Here is a 13,364-nt window from a genome sequence, read left to right as displayed (position 1 = left end):
CACTGTCCCTATTTCGCCCCACCACCCCATTTTATTTGGGCAGGCGGATGAGAAGATTTTGTTATTAACATTGTGACACTCAAGTTCAGCTCCCTCCCCCAAATTGGTTAAGACATTAAATCAATAGATAGAGCTGGTGACACCCAGCATTATCTATTCTCCCCCTCTGTACCTTAGAATCACCCGCTCAACATGAAAGGGAAGCATTTTAGCCCCTGTTTGCTCTAATGCTGAGCATTTAGGAACACAAGACGCTTCAGTTTTGAGAGAAAGGTATGCAAGTTTTTTCCCATAAAATGGAATTTCATGGGAAACAGTTGCTCCAAAAGAAGATATTAGAGCACTCCAAATCATTTGCCCAGGTATGTGCACAGAAAATAGATTGAGCTGAAAGACAACATATGCATTGATCATTGCAATGCATTGTTATTGTATAATTATATGATCATTGTATGCTTGTAGAAAGTTATGGATGTGACTATCATGAAGGGACCCTGCACTTCTGAATTTGCCGCCACACTATTGATGTTAGGAGGTGGTTCATCTGCCCAGGTTACAGAGTGGGGTTGCAAAGCTCTTAAAGGATCAGGTTTGCTGTTTGGGGGTATTGATTGATCCAGTTTCATCAACAGAGGCTCAAATGGGCTCAGAGCACCTTTTAACAGATCCCAATGATATGGCCTTCCTGCAATATCACGGGGATGCACAGTGCCTTATTTCAGTCACTTACGCTCCTGGATTGCTGCAATGTATTGCGTGTGGGAGCTGCTTTTGAAAATGGTGCGGGAGCTTCAGAAAGGGGCAACAAGTGTCTAAACATGGACTGGTTAATTTGACCATATTATGCCAGTGTTCTGTCATCTGCCCTGGCTCCTAGCCTGTGTCCAGGCACAACTAAAAATGCTGGCTTTGACCCTTGAAGCCCCTAAAAACTTGGTACCAGGTTACCTGAACGATTATGAGGAAACAAATTGACAGCTATGGAGAAGGCTTGCAGCCACCTGGACCCCAATCCTTCCCCATAGCTGTCAAATGTCCCTTATTTGGCGGGAAACTCCCTTATCCCAGCGCTGTGTCCCGCTGCTGTCCCTTACTGATGATGTCCCTTGAATTTCCCGGGTTTCATGCTTGCCCGGCTCGGGAGGGAAGCAGCGGCTCAGGGTCCTCTGCCGCGAGAGAGAGCGTGCGCTGGCGCCGTCGTCCTTGTGCGAGGAGTCCACGAGCCCAGAGGTGGCAGCGGTGGTGGCAGCTGAGGAGGCGGCCTGAGGGAGGAGGAAGAGGAGGGGATGGGGAGGGACGCAGAAGGGCGGCGCTTCAGCGGCTGCCGTGGCGACGCAACCGCCTCATGCCAGATTGACAGCATCTGTCAATCCTACCAATGTGTGTAACTCTTTACAATAGCAAAATCCCTTATTTTGGCTGCTGATCCCTTATTTTCAAGGCTGCTGGTCCCTTATTTTCAAATCTGTAAGTTGACAGCTATGCTTCTCTAGATGCTCCTGCTACATGAGGTGCAACAGATGGATATTGGGGAAAGGGTATTTTTAGTGATGCCACCTCAGTTAGAAGTTTGCCTAATGCCTTCCATATTATCTTTTTTCAACAGTCCTTATTGTCCCAGGATTTTTGTATCTGTGCACTTTTAACCCACTGAAGTTTTGGTGATCTGCTTTTAGTGACGCTGTGTATCTTAGCATTCTATTTTACTTGCTGCCTTTGAAGCTTTTTTATAGCTTTACCTCTAGAGGAGGGCAAAATCCTAACTCTGACTGTGGAGTCTTGGCTGCCCCCTTTCCCCCTCCTCCCTGCCCCTCCCCACCTCCAAAATGCTTGGTGTCTCTGCTGGCAGAGTCTGGCACAGCCAGGCAGATCTGTGCAGAGGGACACCTCCACCTCATCTACACGGGATATCTGTGTTAACGTTTTTTTTAAAAAAAATGTTTTATTGTAAGCACCCAGGGCACACTGTTATTGGGTAGCATAAAATTATAATAAATGCACACACTATAGGCATGCGCTTTGATGCTAAAGTCCCACATAGCACAGTCCGCCATTTCACATGCCACAGCTGCTGAAATCCATTTTGAAGGATTGATATACCATATTGGACGACAACCATGTTTTTTCTAATCCCTTTAACTGGAGAAAAAGCATCGTCTGCGTTTAAATAATCGTAAGGCAAGCTGTGGCTGAGTAAAGTAGTTGAAGCAGAGTCTTCAGTAATGTATAGCAAGCAGGATGGAAGATCTCAAGCATGCAAACAGGAATGCTATGCGCATGTTTCTCTTTTCATCTGTCCAGTGTCAGAGGGAAGGTACATATAACTGTATATTTTTGTATGGCAATAAACATTAGATCTACGTGAATTACACTGCACTGTGGTCCCATCTGGCATTTATCTGCAGCCTATAGAAAAGGTTGAGGCAAAGCATAACTGCCAATGAGGTTGGTGTAGAATGAATATTCACAGAATATTCCTGACTGAGTAGCTTATAGTCTGTTGTGTGACTTTTCTGCCCCATGAAAGTATCAAGTAATCATTACTAATAAAAGCATTTCTTAAGAAACTTTGAAAACAGGATCCCATGGGAGTTCAATTTTTTGTGTCCTCCATTTTCTTTTGTTACAAAAGAATTCTCATCCGTTGCGCCCTACTCCCATCCCTGATCACACAGATACCACACAGGTACACGTAAATAGCAACACTTGGGTGGGGATGCAATTCAGATCGGAAAATTGTGTGTGTTCTCTGGTACCACAGCCCTTATCAGAATCCCAAATGTCTCATGTAGGAACCCTTGGGATATCACACACACAACTGCAGCAGGAAGTTACAGGATATGCACCAATTGAAAAGGAAACCGTATGCCTGCCCCAAAACCTTTGTAGGATCAAAACTTATGGAATATGCAGAAATGGTGAAACTTACCGGAAGAATAAGAAATCAAGATAACAAAGAATGGAAATGGTTTATTGAATATTTGCAGATAAATTGTAAACAGATTAAAACATTAGCAGGATTACTGTAATAACCTGCAGTTTTATAAGAGTATATATTTACAGTAGATAATTAAATGAGTAAATTAAATGAATTTGGATATGCAGAAAATATGAAAAAATAAATTTAAGGAACCACAGAAAAAGGGGGAAGGAAGTCAAATTTTGAAATGTTAAATGGAATGTAAAATTAAAGAAATGTATAAATTTGAAAAGTATAAATGGGGGGGGGGACTTTTGTAGGATCACGCAGGATTGATTTGATTTATTGTATATCTATGCTGCGGATTGAGCAGAGGAGACCAATAGTGGGCCTCACGGTTAAGAAGGTGGTTTCTGCACACGCTGTAGAGAGAAGTGTGGGGCAGATGGGGCTCGTCAACCTGGGAAGGTAGCCCATCTAGGAGAAGGAAAACTCTGATCCTAAACCTCCACTGCCTTGGGAGATATCTTTGGGAGAAGAAAAGGCTAGGGAGTAAAAACACTGCACAAATCCAGAGTGGAGTCTCTAAATCCCGCAAGGATGGTGCCTGGTATGCCTCCTTCTGGCAACTCCCGCAGCCAAGCTGTTGCCAGACATATTGCTTTCCTTTGGACCGAGAAAGGGGTCTTGTTGTCTGGTCAGCTCAGGACTTTGAAACACACTGCTTATGCTCGCACCTTGGGGGTGGGGGTCACTTCAGTGCTGCTGCTGAAGCCCCCAGAGGCACACTCCATTGTCTCTCAAGACAGATGCCAATAACAACAACGCTGCTTTTCATTCAAATGAATCTCCAAGTGGCTTACCAACAAAGAATTTCAATAACATAATAGAACATCACAAATGCAGCATAAACTATATCATCAACAAATCATCAACAAAACCGTTACAACCTATATAATAGTATTAATGAAACAGCAACTAAAAAAAACAGCTTACAATTACAAGAAAAGTCAGATTATCTGATTAACAAATCAATATGGCATTTATAATCTATGGAACAATATTAACAACATTAACAAAATTATAACTAACAGGGTGACAGACAGTTCACTGCCTTGATAGCACCATAAACACAAAGCATCATGAATACACAATAAAAAGCATGTCTGGAGGGGCCCATAGTTTGGCTTCTGAGTATATAGAATCACTCAGCCAGAGACAAATGCTAAGTACCGTATTTTTCGCCCTATAAGACGCACTTTTCCCCCTCCAAAAATGAAGGGGAAATGTGGGTGCGTCTTATGGGGCGAATGCAGGCTTTCGCTGAAGCCTGGAGAGCGAGAGCGGTAGGTGCGCACCGACCCCTCTCGCTCTCCAGGCTTCGCGGACCTCTCCCCAAGCAGCGGGAATGCTCCCGCTGCTTGAGGAGAGTTGCCGGCATCCCGAAGCCTGCGCGCGCTGATCCCAGCGCCGGCAGGCTTCGCGGATCTCTCCGCAAGCAGCGGGAACGTTCCCGCTGCTTGGGGAGAGTTGCAGGCATCCCAAAGCCTGCCCGCGCTGATCCCAGCGCCGGCAGGCTTCGCGGATCTCTCCGCAAGCAGCGGGAACGTTCCCGCTGCTTGGGGAGAGTTGCAGGCATCCCGAAGCCTGCCCGCGCTGATCCCAGCGCCGGCAGGCTTCGCGGATCTCTCCGCAAGCAGCGGGAACGTTCCCGCTGCTTGGGGAGAGTTGCAGGCATCCCGAAGCCTGCCCGCGCTGATCCCAGCGCGTGCAGGCTTCGCGGATCTCTCCGCAAGCAGCGGGAACGTTCCCGCTGCTTGGGGAGAGTTGCAGGCATCCCGAAGCCTGCCCGCGCTGATCCCAGCGCCGGCAGGCTTCGCGGATCTCTCCGCAAGCAGCGGGAACGTTCCCGCTGCTTGGGGAGAGTTGCAGGCATCCCGAAGCCTGCCCGCGCTGATCCCAGCGCCGGCAGGCTTCGCGGATCTCTCCGCAAGCAGCGGGAACGTTCCCGCTGCTTGGGGAGAGTTGCAGGCATCCCGAAGCCTGCCCGCGCTGATCCCAGCGCCGGCAGGCTTCGCGGATCTCTCCGCAAGCAGCGGGAACGTTCCCGCTGCTTGGGGAGAGTTGCAGGCATCCCGAAGCCTGCGCGCGCTGATCCCAGCGCGTGCAGGCTTCGCGGATCTCTCCGCAAGCAGCGGGAACGTTCCCGCTGCTTGGGGAGAGTTGCAGGCATCCCGAAGCCTGCCCGCGCTGATCCCAGCGCCGGCAGGCTTCGCGGATCTCTCCGCAAGCAGCGGGAACGTTCCCGCTGCTTGGGGAGAGTTGCAGGCATCCCGAAGCCTGCGCGCGCTGATCCCAGCGCCTGCAGGCTTCGCGGATCTCTCCGCAAGCAGCGGGAACGTTCCCGCTGCTTGGGGAGAGTTGCAGGCATCCCGAAGCCTGCGCGCGCTGATCCCAGCGCCGGCAGGCTTCGCGGATCTCTCCGCAAGCAGCGGGAACGTTCCCGCTGCTTGGGGAGAGTTGCAGGCATCCCGAAGCCTGCCCGCGCTGATCCCAGCGACGGCAGGCTTCGCGGATCTCTCCGCAAGCAGCGGGAACCACCGCTGGGCTCCCACGGCTTGCAGAGAGCTGCCTGTTTGCGGGCTGGGGTCGGGGGAAGCTCGGGCTGCCCCAGCCCCGCGCCTGGGGGGGAAATAATTTTTTTCCTTTATTTCCCCCCCAAAAAACTAGGTGCGTCTTATGGGCCGGAGCGTCTTATGGGGCGCAAAATACGGTACCTTATTCCTGCGAAAAAATTGCATGTGGTCTGAAACATGGCATGGCTACCGGTACTTTTCCTAAATGACACCCCTGCTTCTTAGTATCTTCTGCAGTAATGTCAAGGATAACAATCACAGATCCTAAAATGAAGATCATGCAAGCTTTAAATGTCTGGATTTGGATATACAGAAGTTTTTAGTCATATGGGCCATAGTTGGGATTGGTCTATGAAAGCACAGAACCACATTACAAGCAACTCTGCTTGCTTTTTTCCATTATGATGCAAAGAGTTCAGAAAGGGCTGGTCTTCTTCCCATACATTGTTGTAGCTGTCCAACCAGTTGCTCCACAGCTACTGTATGTAATCTCTCTGTTCCTGGATTTTGGTGCTCCTTGTGATTTCTTCCCTGCAATTTTGCAACCTCCCTGGTTCTCTGTCTAGTCCTATATATAAACTTGCTCAATCCCCTGACTAACATTCAAAACCTGATTTAGCCTCAGGCTTGATCTTCTGAGCTGGGCATGAAGCCAAATGATCATTTAGTACTGACTCCAGGTGTGATTTTCTTTAGAAGTCCAATATGATCTGACACCGGAAGCTGCCTTATACTGAGACCGCTGGTGCATGCAGCTTAATATTGTCTACCTGGAAATACCAGAGATTGAACCCAAGGCCTTTGGTGCACAAAACATGTGTTTTACCACTGAGCTATGATCCTTTCCCACTGATCTTGCTAAGTGTGCTCAGGTTCTGTGCTATTAAGGGCAAAGAGAAGCAAGCTGAATTTAGAGGCAGGTGCAATTTGTTCTAAACACAGGTGGTCTATTGCCTAAGAATGCCAGATGGTAGTTATAAATTAAGCAATTGATATGTTAAATGGCTTTTTGAGTCTCTGCTGGAATATACCATAAAATGTTGAGAGAGAGAACAGTTTTTTTAAAAAAACAACAACAAGTAAAATAAATATTGCTGCTCAAGTTCATCATTTGGAAAGGCAGCATGGATGGTCAGGAATAAATTCATCAAATCCTAGTTCTCAAACACCTCCGCAGGAACACTGCCAGTTGAAACAAGTGGGATTTAATGGCTGTGGACGAAGGCTATGTTTTGAGGCTAGGGTTGTACATTAATTCTGTTCAATTGCAAACATCTGGAGGGTACATTTTGCCAGAATTATGAAAAGGTTTTAGCATTTTAAAGTAGTTGTCTTGAACTTTAAAACAGTGGGGGTTTTTATGTATCTGTTGCATTTGTATCCTACAGCAAGGTTTTTCCTCTCTCTCCTGAATTGGGGATCATTCACTGAAGCTTCCTGTAGCAGAGTTTGAGGTTCCTTGATTTAAAGTGAAATCCTAACCTCCTAACCTGGATTAGGATTCAGCAGAAGTGCTCCTTCTGTGCATCCTCCACCAGTCTATCCCGGTAAGTGAGCATCCACCACCATGGAGGACTCAATGAACCCACCAAAAGCATCAACAGGGATGAAGCTACAGCCAGAGATGTTCCTATAAATGGTAGCCAGCAGAGGTCTCCAAATGAGGAAGTAATGGTATGTCAATGGACCCAGTGGATCTTGAGATGGACTGTTTCCCAGAGAGGGGCCTGGGAAGGGGCCTTTTATTGGGACAGCTTGGATCTGTCCACATTGGGACAGCTTGGATCTGTCCACATCCCTAGCCGGCAGGAGGATTGCTCTGTCTGCCAGATGTCGTTTCATCATCAAGTAGCTAAAGCCTGAATTCATTATCGTGTCATCTAATACATCTAATACAACCACAGCTAGGGCTGATGGGAGTTGTAGTCCAAAACATCTGGATAGGAGCATGCCTGGGGGAGGCTATAATGGAGCAGCATCTTCCAGTTTGATTTTCCCCCACAACCGCCTCTCCGTTAAAATAAAAAGAGCGCTGGCACAAACAAATCAGTCTTCTCAAAGTGTTACTGGCATGCTAAAAATTTTATGGATTAATATTCTGAGATAGAAAACAATCTAAAAGGAGGAGCAGGTGGCTTTTCCTATGCAGCAACGGAACTGAGCTCACACCCCAGGTCCAGCCCTTACTCCATGGCGGGTTCTTCACCCCTGTTGGACAACCATGAATCATGTCCTTGTTTTCTATGATGTCATCTCAAGCCCCTGCCTTTATATGGACAGGATTTAGAAAATACAAACTAAGATATAGGACATTGCACACTAAAACGGCAGTATGGTTCCCAAATAATCCGCAGTGTACACATTGACGTCACAGTCTTGGTTTGAGTGAAACATCAAAGAGTCTTGTGGCACCTGAAAGAATTAATGACTTATTTGCTTGTTTGAGTATTCGATGGATGAAGTGGGTCCTCAAGAGTTTTGTGGTGCCACACAATGATTTCTTACCTGTTGCCTGCTTCCGACTAAACATTTGCTACCTCTTTGGTCTGCATGACTTATCATTTTCTTGCAAGGTACTTGACAGTCCTTTTCATCTTTGGGTGCTTCCAGATGGCTGTTTATTGTGGAACAGGTGCTCCTCACACGTGCAGGGGTTTGTTTGGTTTTTGCAGCATCTTTATGACGTTGTCCTCAGCAAAATGCTAGTCCATATTTCCCTCCATTTAGCCTTTCATGGGAAAATTTGACCTAAAAAACAAAGCACCTGTCATCAATGACCTGTTTGTGGTGTTTCAACAATCCACTTACCAGAATCATAGACATCCTAAGTGCAACATGTGTGGTACCCCTGCTGCAAAAAGCTAACTATACATCATGGACTTGATTCTTATACAGTGATACCTCGGGTTAAGTACTTAATTCGTTCCGGAGGTCTGTTCTTAACCTGAAATTGTTCTTAACCTGAAGCACCACTTTAGTTAATGGGGCCTCCTGCTGCTGCTGCGCCGCCAAAGGACAATTTCTGTTTTCATCCTGAAGCAAAGTTCTTAACCTGAAGCACTATTTCTGGGTTAGCGGAGTCTGTAACCTGAAGCATATGTAACCTGAAGCGTATGTAACCTGAGGTACCACTGTAAAGCCAAAATTAGTAAATGCTAAGAAAACCAACAATCCTATCTTAAGCTTTCCTGGTAATACGAAAACATTGTTTTGTTGTGTGGATTATTTTGAAATATAGCAATGCCCATTGTCAGGAAAATATGTGGCATGCTATTCTTTAAGCAGCAGATAGGTATTGTGACAGCAGCTGTCGAAAACTAAGAAAGACAGATAAATGCTGGTTCTTATTTAAGAATAGTGTTAGACAGCAACAGATAATATGACTGGTCTTTACAATCAACAATCTCAAGAGTTTCTCTATTTAAAATAACGAATAGATCCTGGTTTGATTTTATTTGAACTCTTTGCTGAATTTAAAGCTGTTATGTACTGAGTTGAATAGGACCCAAACTGAAGCAGTCTGATTGGTCCTAGAACAATAGGATCCAAATTGCAGCAGTCTGATTAGTCCTAGAACAATAGGATTCAGAATGCAGCAGTCTGATTGGTCCTAGAACAATGCAGCAGTATGATTGGTTGGCAGGAACCACCCAATCCTGCTCCAGATAGAAGTGAATCCACAACCTGATTGGCTTACAGTAGAATTCCGGAATTAGCCAATCATGTGCAGCCCATTGTGTAAATAGTGTATATAAAGCAGATACTATGAGGGGACTTTCATTCATTCCTCCTCACCACTATGAGCTGAATAAAGAGCATGAAATCACTTTGCGACTCTGAGTATATTTCACTGGTGACGAAGGTGGGATCCCGCTGAGCTGACTGCCACACACAGCACCGCAGCACCGCCACCTGCCGCACCGCTGCCTTGCACCGTGTATCCAGGCTTCAGCTCCGGGACACAAGGAACTCAGAATGGCAGCCAACAGCAGCTTCTCGCCATTCAACCCAGCATCTGGAGACTGGGAAGCGTACGCCTCCCGTTTCACCTTCCTCCTAGAAGCCAAAGGGGTCACCGACGAAGAAGACGCCAAGAAGAGGGCGATATTCTTCAGTGTCTGCGGAGAGGAGACGTTTGAAATCGCCCGGGCTCTCCTTGCGCCTGAAGACGTCACTACTGTTCCATACAAAACAATAATGGAACAGCTGAAGGGGCACTTTTCGCCGCAGCCCTCAGTGGTGGCTCGTCGAAATGCCTTCTACGCAAAGCGACAAGCCCCTGGGGAAACCATAACTGGGTTTGTGACCTCTCTCCGCCAAGCCGCCCGGTTCTGCAACTTCTCAGAGCTGGAGAACATGCTTCGTGACCGCCTCGTCGGTGGCCTGAAGGATGAGAAGCTGCAACGACGCCTCTACGCTAAGAAGGACCTAACGATCCAGGTCGCTCTGGAGGAGGCCCTGGCAACGGAAGCTGCCGAGAGGTCGACGCAAGAGGCACGGCCAAGCCTGCCACCCCAACCGAGGGTCCACCATGAAGACCTCACCGACGACTCAGGATCTGACAGGGAGGAGGTGCACCGAGTACAGCAGCGCACTCAAGCAGCGCACAGACCACAGCTGTCTCGACGAGAAGGAGGAAACTGCGCAAGCTGCGGGGAGAGTCACGAGAGGAGGACCTGCCGTTTCCACAACGCAGAGTGCAGGCAGTGCAGAAAATCGGGACACATCGCACGGGTGTGTCGGGCTCGGCCCACCCGACACCAGGCATCAGATGACCAACCCAAGAGCCCCAGGTCCCGGGGCCCAACGCACCAAGGCAACTCGACAGAGCTCACGGACTGCCAGGTATACCAGTTGCCCCACCCCAACGTAGAGAAAATTTATGTAGAGGTACAGATAGAGGGGGCCCCATGCCGCATGGAGCTTGACACGGGTTCAACTCTATCCATAATCTCGGCAAAGACCTTAAGGAAACTGTGTCCTACTGGGGGTCCCAAACTCAGGCCGGCCCCATTCACCCTCCGGGACTTCCAGAAACGTAAGGTCCCCACAATGGGGGTGGGGACCTTCAGGGTGCAAAACCGAGGGTGGACGCGGCAACTGGACTTGCTTGTGGTCAAGGGCCCCTACATTAGCTTACTGGGATTGGCATGGTTTGGACCACTGGGGCTAGCTGTCACCGGGGTGAACCACACTAGCTTACAAGTGGACGTGGACGCCATATGCAAGGAATTTCCAGGGGTTTTCGACGGGAAATTGGGACAGTATACGGGGCCCCCCATTGTGCTACAGCTTGACCCCGCAGTACGACCGGTCAGGCTCAAGGCCCGCCGGGTCCCGTTCGCCTTGAAACCCCGTATAGACGAGGAATTGGACCGACTCGTGGAGCAAGGAGTGCTGGAGCCGGTGCCTAATGCCCCCTGGGAAACTCCAATCGTCACATCCGTCAAGCCTAATGCTTCGGTCCGCATCTGCGCAGACTACAAATGTACCATAAACAAGGCCCTCACGGCCCACGCATACCCAGTGCCAGTGGTCAGCCATGTCCTTGCCACCCTGGCTGGGTCGAAAATTTTTGGCAAGCTGGACTTGGCCCAAGCATATCAACAGCTGCCAGTAGATGAGGCCACAGCAGAGGCACAGACGATTGTGACGCACAGAGGAGCGTTCAGGGTAAAGCGGCTGCAATTCGGGGTCAGCGTGGCATCAGGCATATTCCAGAATCTAATGGACTCTCTCCTCAAAGGGATTCCTGGTGTCACCCCCTTCTTCGATGATGTGTTGATTGCCGGGCCCACACCAGAGGAGTTTGAGGACCGCCTCCGCACCGTTCTGCACCGTTTCCAGACGGCGGGTCTCAAGGTGAAGCGGGAAAAATGTCTACTAGGAGTGCCTCAGGTGGACTTTCTGGGATTTATGGTGGACGCAGAAGGGGTCCACCCGACTGGGGACAAGGTACGGGCCATTTGTGATGCCCCAGCACCCAAGAGCAAGACTGAACTTCAGGCCTTCTTGGGACTATTGAACTTTTACCATTCCTTCCTTCCCCACAAGGCGGCGGTAGCGGAGCCCCTACACAGACTCCTGGACAAGCGGGCCCCTTGGGTGTGGGGCCAGCGCCAGGAGGCCGCATTCCAGGCAGTCAAGGACTTGCTTGTCTCAAACTCTGTCTTGGCACACTTCGACGAGAGGCTGCCGGTGGTGCTAGCATGCGACGCCTCACCCTATGGCATTGGCACTGTCCTGGGGCACCAACTCCCGGATGGAAGAGAGGTACCGGTGGTGTACTTTTCCCAGACACTCAACGCAACCGAGCGGAACTACTCGCAAATTGACAAGGAGGGTCTGGCAATCGTGAAGGGAGTAAAAAAATTCCATGATTTCTTGTACGGGCGGCCCTTCACCGTGGTGACTGACCACAAGCCGTTGCTTGGCTTGTTTGCCCCCGAAAAGCAGACCCCCCAAGTGCTGTCTCCTCGCGTCCTCAGGTGGTCAATTTTCCTTGCCAGCTACCAGTATGCACTGATTCATCGACCTGGGAAGGCGATGGGCCATGCGGACGCCCTCAGCAGGCTACCACTGCGGGAAACAGGCCCTGACCCAGCACCTGCACAAGAGGTTATGAGCCTGGAGCTGCTTCCCGACCGCCCCATTCAGGCACAAGAAGTTGCACACCATTCCAAGAAAGATAGGGTCATCTCCCGGGTCCTGGACTGGGTGTGGAGGGGATGGCCCAGCAGCAGCCCCGGGCCAGAATTCGCCGGCTACACAACCCGCAAAAATGAACTGTCGGCCCACAAGGGGTGCCTGTTATGGGGAAGCAGAGTCGTTGTTCCCCAGCCCCTCCGCAAAAGGGTCCTCACAGCCCTACACGAGACACATCCAGGGGTAGTAAGAATGAAGGCCCTTGCCAGGAGTTATGTGTGGTGGCCGGGGATCGATGGAGAGATAGAGGCCTGGGTCAAACACTGCCAGGCCTGCCAAGAATCCCGCCAGGATCCCCCAAGGGCCCCAGTCCAGTCCTGGGAGTCCGCCCGAGCACCATGGTCACGCCTGCATGTGGATTTCGCTGGCCCCTTTCAGGGGAAAACATTCTTCATAGTGGTGGACTCCTACACCAAATGGCTGGAAGTCGCACTGGTACCGTCCACTTCCACGTCCGCAGCCATCCGGGTACTACGCAGGCTGTTTGCAACCCACGGGCTCCCTGACACTCTCGTCTCAGACAACGGGACTGCATTTACATCAGGAGAATTCCAAACCTTCACAGCACAGAATGCCATCCGCCACATCCGTTCGGCACCGTTCCACCCTGCCACCAATGGCCAAGCAGAACGCATGGTGCGGAACACCAAGGACACCCTTCGCCGCATGACGCAAGGGGACTGGGAGTACCGCCTTGCCACATTTCTTCTAGCACAGCACAGCACCCCCAGCTCAACAACTGGCCGGAGCCCCGCTGAACTACTAATGGGTCGGCGCCTTGCAATCAGATTGGACCGCCTTCACCCCGATAGAGCTCAGGATGAGGTAGTGGTGGGGGAAGGCAGGAACCCCCAGACCTTCAAGGCCCAGGACCCAGTGTACGCAAAGAATTTTGGGGCAGGCCCAGCATGGGTACCCGCCACAGTCACCAGGGTCACTGGCCCAGTGTCGTACGAGGTGCTAACGGATGGGGGGCAATGCTGGCGCCGCCACTGCGACCAGATACGGCGACGATTCCCGGGAGAAACCCAGGAGGAGGACAGGTCAGAGGAGTCCCCAAGGGAACAGCGGGGCAGTGAGGCCCATAGATCAGGAGGGGCCAG

The sequence above is a fragment of the Podarcis bocagei genome (genome assembly GCF_964188305.1).
Source record: "Podarcis bocagei genome assembly, chromosome: 11".
In the NCBI taxonomy this organism is placed as follows: Eukaryota; Metazoa; Chordata; class Lepidosauria; order Squamata; family Lacertidae; genus Podarcis; species Podarcis bocagei.
Note: the sequence above shows the minus strand (reverse complement) of the source record.